The sequence below is a fragment of the Staurois parvus genome, unplaced genomic scaffold, assembly GCF_062004578.1.
Source record: "Staurois parvus isolate SC_StPar_1 unplaced genomic scaffold, SC_StPar_1.0 ptg000340l, whole genome shotgun sequence".
Lineage (NCBI taxonomy): Eukaryota > Metazoa > Chordata > Amphibia > Anura > Ranidae > Staurois > Staurois parvus.
The window spans coordinates 5201655-5210739 of NW_028318136.1; positions in this window are offsets into that span (position 1 = coordinate 5201655).

Genomic DNA, 9085 nt, shown 5'->3' on the forward strand with positions numbered 1-9085 from the left:
CTGGCAGGAAGATCAAAGGTGTACTTTGCCCACACACTGCTTTAGGGTCCTTTCACACGGGCGTTCCGTATGGCCATTTTTCATCTGTCCGTTTACTAATGAAAATCGGACACCCATGTATTTCTATGAACTAGCAGATGTAGATGGATGATCATCTGTTTACATCCGTTAATGTCCGCATCCGTTAACATTCAGTTTTTGAACGGAAGAAAACCCTGTATTTCTTCTGTAAAAAAAAAACAGACTATAAACAGATGTAAAGGGATGTAAACGGATATACGATCTGTTTTTGCATCTCTTTTTGCATTGGTAAAGGATATAAAAAACTAATGTAAAAACTGATGAGAAAATGCGCAGCACAGTGGCTAAATGGTTAGCACTTCTGCCCGGCAGTACTAGGGTTGTTGGTTGGAATCCCAACCACGGCACCTCCTGTCTGGAGTTTGCATGTTCTCCCTGTGCCTGTGTGGGTTTCCTCCAGGTACTCCGGTTTTCTTCCACACTCCAAAGACATGCTGGTAGGTTAATTGGATCCTGTCTAAATTGGCCCTAGTATATGTATGCATGAATGTGAGTTAGGGAGCTTAGATTGTACGCTCCTTGAGGGTTAGGGACTGACATAAATGTACAATATATATATGCAAAGCGCTACGTAAATTGACAGCGCTATACAAGTATCTGAAATAAATAAATATCTGAAATAAAATGATGAGAAACTGATCTGTTTTTTCTTGTAAAAAATGTGACCGAGCCAATGAAAAAAAAACGGAATGCCCGTGTGAAAGGACCCTAAGTCAAAATTTTAATTTTGCGTTATGGCCTAAATGGGTTAAGACACTTCCCACTGATCATGGAATTAACTAATTTTTCGATGATTCTGCTAAAAAATGTTAGTCTGAGAAGATGATGTAGGTGAGGCGCTGGATTCACATGTTCAAACCATCCAAATGAGCCTTTAATTGAGCCTAGTGGCTGCTCTTCTCAAAGCATTGAATCCCAAAGATAAGGGGGTCATCCAAATTGAGAAATACAGTGGGGCAAAAAAGTATTTAGTCAGCCACCAATTGTGCAAGTTCTCCCACTTAAAAAGATGAGAGAGGCCTGTAATTGGCATCATAGGTAGACCTCAACTATGAGAAACAAAATGAGAAAAAAAATCCAGACAACCACATTTGCTGATTTGGAAATAATTTATTTGCAAATTATGGTGGAAAATAAGTATTTGGTCAATATCAAAAGTTCATCTCAATACTTTGTTATATATCCTTTGTTGGCAATGACAGAGGTCAAACGTTTCCTTTAAGTCTGGTATGTTGCTGGTATGTTGGCCCATCCTCCATGCAGATCTCCTCTAGAGCAGTGATGTTTTGGGGCTGTCGCTGGACAACACGGACTTTCAACTCCCTCCAAAGATTTTCTATGGGGTTGAGATCTGGAGACTGGCTAGGCCACTCCAGGACCTTGAAATGCTTCTTACGAAGCCACTCCTTCGTTGCCCAGGCGGTATATTTGGGATCATTGTCATGTTGGAAGACCCAGCCACGTTTCATCTTCAATGCCCTTGCTGATGGAAGGAGGTTTGCACTCAAAATCTCACGATACATGGCCCCATTCATTCTGTCCTGTACATGGATCAGTCGTCCTGGTCCCTTTGCGGAGAAACAGCCGCAAAGCATGATGTTGCCACCCCCATGTTTCACAGTAGGTATGGTGTTCTTTGGATGCAACTCAGCATTCTATCTTCTCCAAACACGACGAGTTGTGTTTCTACCAAACAGTTCTATTTTGGTTTCATCTGACCATATGACATTCTCCCAATCTTCTTCTGGATCATCCAAATGCTCTCTAGCAAACTTCAGCCGGGCCCGGACATGTATTGGCTTAAGCAGGGGGACACGTCTGGCACTGCAGGATCTGAGTCCCTGGCAGCGTAGTGTGTTACTGATGGTAGCCTTTGTTACGTTGGTCCCAGCTCTCTGCAGGTCATTCACTAGGTCCCCCCGTGTGGTCCTGGGATTACTGCTCACCGTTCTTGTGATCATTTTGACCCCACGGGGTGAGATCTTGCATGGAGCCCCAGATCGAGGGAGATTATCAGTGGTCTTGTATGTCTTCCATTTTCTAATTATTGCTCCCACAGTTGATTTGTTCACACCAAGCTGCTTGCCTATTGCAGATTCAGTCTTCCCAGCCTGGTGCAGGTCTACAATTTTGTTTCTGGTGTCCTTTGACAGCTCTTTGGTCTTCACCATAGTGGAGTTTGGCGTATGACTGTTTGAGGTTGTGGACAGGCGTCTTTTATACTGATAACAAGTTCAAACAGGTGCCATTTATACAGGTAATGAGTGCAGGACAGAGGAGCCTCTTAAAGAAGAAGGTACAGGTCTGTGAGAGCCAGAAATCTTGCTTGTTTGTAGGTGACCAAATACTTATTTTCCACCATAATTTGCAAATAAATTCTTTCCAAATCAGCCAATGTGATTGTCTGGATTTTGTTTCTCATTTTGTCTCTCATAGTTGAGATCTACCTATGATGCCAATTACAGGCCTCTCTCATCTTTTTAAGTGGGAGAACTTGCACAATTGGTGGCTGACTAAATACTTTTTTGCCCCACTGTATATGCAGACACATGCTGAAAAGAGCAAAGTCCTTTATGGGTATCACAGGTGACAACAGGAAAGCACACAGAATGTGGTGCAACTGTGCACAGCAACCAATCAGCTTCTAACTTCAGCTTGTTCAATTAGGCTTTGACAATAAAAACTAGAAGCTGATTGGTTATTATTATTATTATACAGTATTTATATAACGCCAATAGTTCGCTCAGCGCTGTACATTACAATGGGAGACAATACATGAGACAGTACAATAACAATACAATGCAATACACGAGGGGTTTCGAGGGCCCTGCTCCTTGGAGCTTACAATCTAGGAGGGAGGGGATAGTGGTACGGGAGGATACTATGCACAGTTGAACCAGATTCAGTGTGTACCAGATTTTGTAAAACTCCCCCAATGTGTCTTGGGGACCAAAAACCCCCCTTCATCGGGGCTACAAAAATACATGAAGTTGGAATAATAATTATTGAGTTCATTATTTAAAGTGAATGGAAATCCAAAAATATCATCGCTGTAGGAAGTATTAGTGAAAATTTAGCAGAATGCCCAGTAGAGGGCATAATGATCAAGCGTAAAAATGTCTGTCTTTGACTTCAGTATGTTCCAATGTTCTGATTAGAAGGTCAGAGTGAAGTCAAAATTCTGAAATTCTGAAAACATTGATGGCCCATTTATATCTGTGTGTGCACAGATGTGTATTTTTATTTTTTTGGACTGTTAGATGTTTGCGTTGTCATGCATCAACGTGCATTTCCTTTGTACATTTGCTATGCGTGATTCATGCGTTTTTCCAGTGTTTTTGTTCATCTGGAATTTGGAGTGGATAGGATACACAACCAGTGGCCAAGTCTTCTTATAATTGCCAACGCATCAAAACACATCAAGAAGCATGTTATATGCTTTTTGATGCACTGCTATTGACTTCTAAGGGCCCCCAATGCACTTTTACAGTTTGGAGTATTGGGAGTCCCTTAGATGCCAATAGCAGCATATCAAACTGCTTAAAGGATGAGCTCACTTTTATTCACTTTTTTTTTTCTAAATTCCAGCTTGCCTATGTATTACTATAACATTAACCACTTCAATAACGGGCACTTTCACCCCCTTACTGCCCAGGCCAATTTTAGGTTTTCAGCGCTGTTGCACTTTGAATGACAATTGCGCGGCCATGCAACACTGTACCCATATGACCTTTTTATAATTTTTTTCACAGAAATAGAACTTTCTTTTGGTGGTATTTAATCACCACTAAGTTTTTTATTTTTTTGCTAAAAAAAACAAAAAACACCTGAAACTTTTGAAAAAAATGCACTTTTCTTCGTTTCTGTCATAAAATTTTTCAAATAAATAACATTTCTTAATAAATTTAGGTCAAAATGTATTCTGCTACATATCTTTGGTGAAAATAATAATAATTGAATTTGTATTTTTTTTTTAAATGTTTCTAGTATTTTTTTTATTTGTTATTAATTTTTTTTTTTTTACTATTTTATTTTTCAGCACACTGTGACCAAAGCAATACAATGTTATCATAGTAATATTGAACTACTCTGGGCAAGTGATCAGGATTTTTTTTTTAACACATGATGATTGCTAATACCAATGTATTTCATTGATATTTGCAATCATTGTTACTGAATGAAACTGATTCATTCAGTCTTTTGTTGTGATTAGCTGTGATTGGGTAAATCTGATCACATGATACAGATGGGCTGTGATTGACCCTGTCTGTATCATGTGACTGCCTTGACCAGTCACAGCTAACAACATAATTGTAGACAATGGATGGCATTACAGGAAGCCATACATTGTATACAATTGACATGTGACCTGCTGTGATTGGTCACATGACACTGGCAACAGCCGGTGTAGTAATAAGTAGGTAAAGAAAGAGTAAAAATAAATAATGAATGTCATTGAACTGCTTTAAATTGTCATACAAGCATACATTTGAAATGGAATCCGTATTATTTTTGGTGTGGCCAGATTTCTGCCAGTCACAGGCTGTGTTACACCCTTGATTGATGAAGCCTCCATCAATCAAGATGTAATATCACACTTCCATTGTGTTTAGTTGATTAATGAGAAAGAGGAGGGAGGGAGTAGGCTGTCATTTACCACTGTGTATACACCCACATGTGTGACTCTGTAGTCACATGGGTTGCTCAGATGTGAAAGGGAGGAAATGCTCAAGGTAGAAATACACTGAACACTGAGCATGTGCACTAGCTGCCAACACTGCTCTGCAAATTCTGCAGTGGGGACATGGACAGAAGCGGGAGACAGAGAACAGCAGGATCAACCAGGTTTTTTGAAGACTACAGAAAACAAATCCCATAGTGACTGAGTGAGTATGAACACCATGTAATACAGTATTCATTGATCATTTTTAGTGAAACTTTAGAACAAATGTGTTGATGTCTTAGTAACAAGTATGAGCAAGCCCTGGTTGATGTTTGTTTACCCTATCCAACCTAAATCTTAAAATCAAAAATCCATAATAATGCATGTCAGTGTGCAAAGGAAAAGCATGTTGGTGCATAGCAACACATCTGCCTTACACTTCAAAAACTGCACCTCTACACACATACATATATATAATGTTACTATAGCCCTCTCTGTATAGTACTTGCAATGTAAACAGCAGGCTGTACCTCTATTGTGTATTAGTGAGAAACTTGTGATTTTTGAAAGTTTTGTGATGCCTACTGACTTGTTTTTACTTGATTTTGTAACCATTGTGGGGAAAAGGATCTGTTTCATATTTACTGTATGTATCCTTTAATGGACAGTACTGTATAATGTGTGTGTTACAATGCGAGTTATAAAAGCCTCTGTGATTGTTAAGAACAATATTTGCTAAATAAACTTAATTTTGTAATGAACACATGAGACATGAGCTTGTAACTATAAACTACAGGATCCTGGTGGAAAAAGTCTGATATGCAGGTGAAACTCGAAAAATTAGAATATCGTGCAAAAGTTTATTTATTTCAGTAATGCAACTTAAAAGGTGAAGCTAATATATGAGATAGACTCAATACATGCAAAGCAAGATAGTTCAAGCCGTGATTTGTCATAATTGTGATGATTATGGCTTATAGCTCATGAAAACCCCAAATCCACAATCTCGGAAAATTAGAATATTACATGCAATCAATAAAACAAGGATTGTACATAGAACATCGGACCTCTGAAAAGTATAAGCATGCATATGTACTCAGTACTTGGTTTGGGCCCTTTTTGCAGCAATTACTGCCTCAATGCGGCGTGGCATGGAAGCTATCAGCCTGTGGCACTGCTGAGGTGTTATGGAAGACCAGAATGCTTCAACAGCGGCCTTCAGCTCTTCTGCATTGTTCAGTCTCATGTCTCTCATCTTTCTCTTGGCAATGCCTCATAAATTCTCTATGGGGTTCAGGTCAGGCGAATTTGCTGGCCAATCAAGCACAGTAATCCCATGGTCTTTGAACCAGGTTTTGGTGCTTTTGGCAGTGTGGGCAGGTGCCAAGTCCTGCTGGAAAATGAAGTCAGCATCCCCATAAAGCTCATCTGCGGAAGGAAGCATGAAGTGCTCCAAAATCTCCTGGTAGACGGCTGCGTTGACCCTGGACTTAATGAAGCACAGTGGACCAACACCAGCAGATGACATGGCTCCCCAAATCAACACAGACTGTGGAAACTTCACACTGGACTTCAAGCATCTTGCAGTGTGTGCCTCTCCATTCTTCCTCCATACTCTGGGTTCTTGGTTTCCAAATGAGATGCAAAAGTTGCTCTCATCAGAAAAGAGGACTTTGGACCACTGAGAAACAGACCAGGTCTATTTTTCTTTAGCCCAGGTAAGACGCTACTGATGTTGTTTGTTGTTCAGGAGCGGCTTGACAAGAGGAATACGACATTTGAAGCCCATGTCCAGGATCCGTCTGTGTGTGGTGGCTCTTGATGCACTGACCCCAGCCTCAGTCCACTCCTTGTGAAAGTCCAACACTTTTGAATGGCCTTTTCCTGACAATCCTCTCCAGGCTGCGGTGATCCCTGCTGCTTGTGCACCTTTTTCTTCCACACTTTTCCCTTCCACATAACTTTCTTTTAATGTGCTTTGATACAGCACTTTGGGAACATGCAACTTCTTTTGCAATTTCCTTTTGAGGCTTTCCCTCCTTATGGAGGGTGTCAATGATGGTTTTCTGCACAACTGTCAGGTCAGCAGTCTTTCCCATGATTGTGATTCCTACTGAACCAGACTGAGAGACCATTTAAAGGCTCAGGAACCCTTTGCAGGTGTTATGGCTTAATTAGCTGATTAGAGTGGGACACTTTAAGCCGAGAATATTGCACCTTTTCACAATATTCTCATTTTCTGAGATTGTGGATTTGGAGTTTTCTTGAGCTGTAAGCCATAATCATCACAATTATGACAAATCACAGCTTGAACTATCTTGCTTTGCATGTAATGAGTCTATCTCATATATTAGTTTCACCTTTTAAGTTGCATTACTGAAATAAATGAACGTTTGCACAATATTCAAATTTTTCGAGTTTCACCGGTATGTTGAATAACATAAGGCAGTAGCAAAGAACAGCTATTTTTAGCAGAAGCTAAAAAAAAACCTCTATATGATGTGTGTGTATATATCTGTTCAAACATTTGTTGTTCTGCTCAGCCAATACAGGCTACCCTGTTAGCATAGTAAAGGCAACAATTTCACAATTCTCTTTTGCAGTAAAGCAATCGAATTTGGATGACAGCCCATTCTCAGCCTGCCGATAAAATCCACCACTAATTTCACTGGAGATCAGTGGATCCTCATATTTCAATAATGTGCATATATATGAAAAAAAGAGAGAGAAATAACTCCTTTGAGAGCTGCTGGATTTGAATGGGCTCTCCTGCTTTCCCTGCTGGAGACCTGCCTACTATCTGTTCCCAGGCTTTCACTGACCCACCAATGGTGGCTGATGAAAAGACTTTTAGGCCTCCAATCTTCTTTTCAATAATGCATTGGCCCAGATGTCTAGGGAGAGATGGTTAGGGGTACAGGATACTTAAAATCAGCAGCAAAAATTATTTCTATTTTATAGTATCTTCCCAGGTAAGTTGATGTTTGGAATAGACTTCCAGCAGATGTAGTGAGTAAGTCAACAAACATAGATCTATACACTGATGAAAACAAAGGAAAAAAAAACAACATGCGTAGTGCCCCCCTAGAATAGGTTGTTAGAGAGGCTCAGTTAAATTTAGCTCTTCAGGTCCTCATTGGAGTGGTGTGTGACTATTTTTGGCTGCTGGTTCAACTTCTTCCCCCCTGCCTTTTAGTGGATTCTAGAATGTAATGGACGGGAAGAGGCAGAGCCTTTGCCTGAATATTTATATTGTATCACCCTAGGGGGTGCCCACTGGGTGGATGAGGAGTGCATAAATAGTTTGGGGCCTGGCTCAGCAGGGTTCTTGTCCAGGAGGAAAAGATCACAGCCTAGAGGGCTGCTACCCTGCTGGGCAGGTCATCAAGGTCCAAGCAATGTGAGAGCTTAGGGGCCAATTTGCTGGAAATAGTTGGAGCCAAATCAGGGGGACTCACTAAGGAACTGGCCTGGAGACTCACAAGAGACATGTCTGGCTGATATTGGAGGGAGGCATCAACATATATGGGTACATTGTGAGTATAGGCCTGGATGTGGGATCCTAGTGACTATTTGCTGCTTTAACCCCATGAATATCTGTTCCAGCGCTGCTGAACTGGGACCTTCCCTTTACTTGGAATCCTAGGGTTACTGTTCTCCTGTTGTTTGCCAAGAGGAGAGTTATCCTGAAGAGAGTAGACAGGGCAATAAATGTCCTCCAGTTACTTTGTACACTAAAATGTGGAGTATCCCAAAGCTTACCCTGCACCCCATCAAAGCTCAACAAACATTAAAGCATAAAAAGACCTGGCCATGAGAGACTGAGTTGTTTTGTGTTTGGCTGTTTGTACTCCCATTCTTGGAAGAGAACCTAGGGCAAACCAGTGGGGCCTGCCAGGGGTCTGCGCTACACAAGTATACATTTTAAAAAATGTGGCTGATTAGAAGGACCACATGGTCTTTTTCTGCTGTCATTCTTCTATGTTAGTATGTTTTTATGCAGTATCTTAAAGCCTTCCACAAGCTAATGTAGAACCTTCATGCCTCTGCCACAGGCTAGTGCGAACTCTGCAGGTCCAACCAAGCTACCTTTAAGTATCTTCAGCATCTGCCAAAGACCAGGTTAGGATTCTTCAGACCTCTCTCACTCAGTTGTGGACCTTAAAGCCAAGAAGGGCAACAATATAAACAGAACTCTTATTTAGCTTCAGCTTTCCCCACCTGCAGGCAAAGGGCCTTGGAGGCACAAATTGGACATCTCGGGAGCTACACTTTTCCCAGGCACCATCTTGGGAGGGAAGGACTGGACCTTGCTACCTAATTACTCTTACAAAGAAGGAG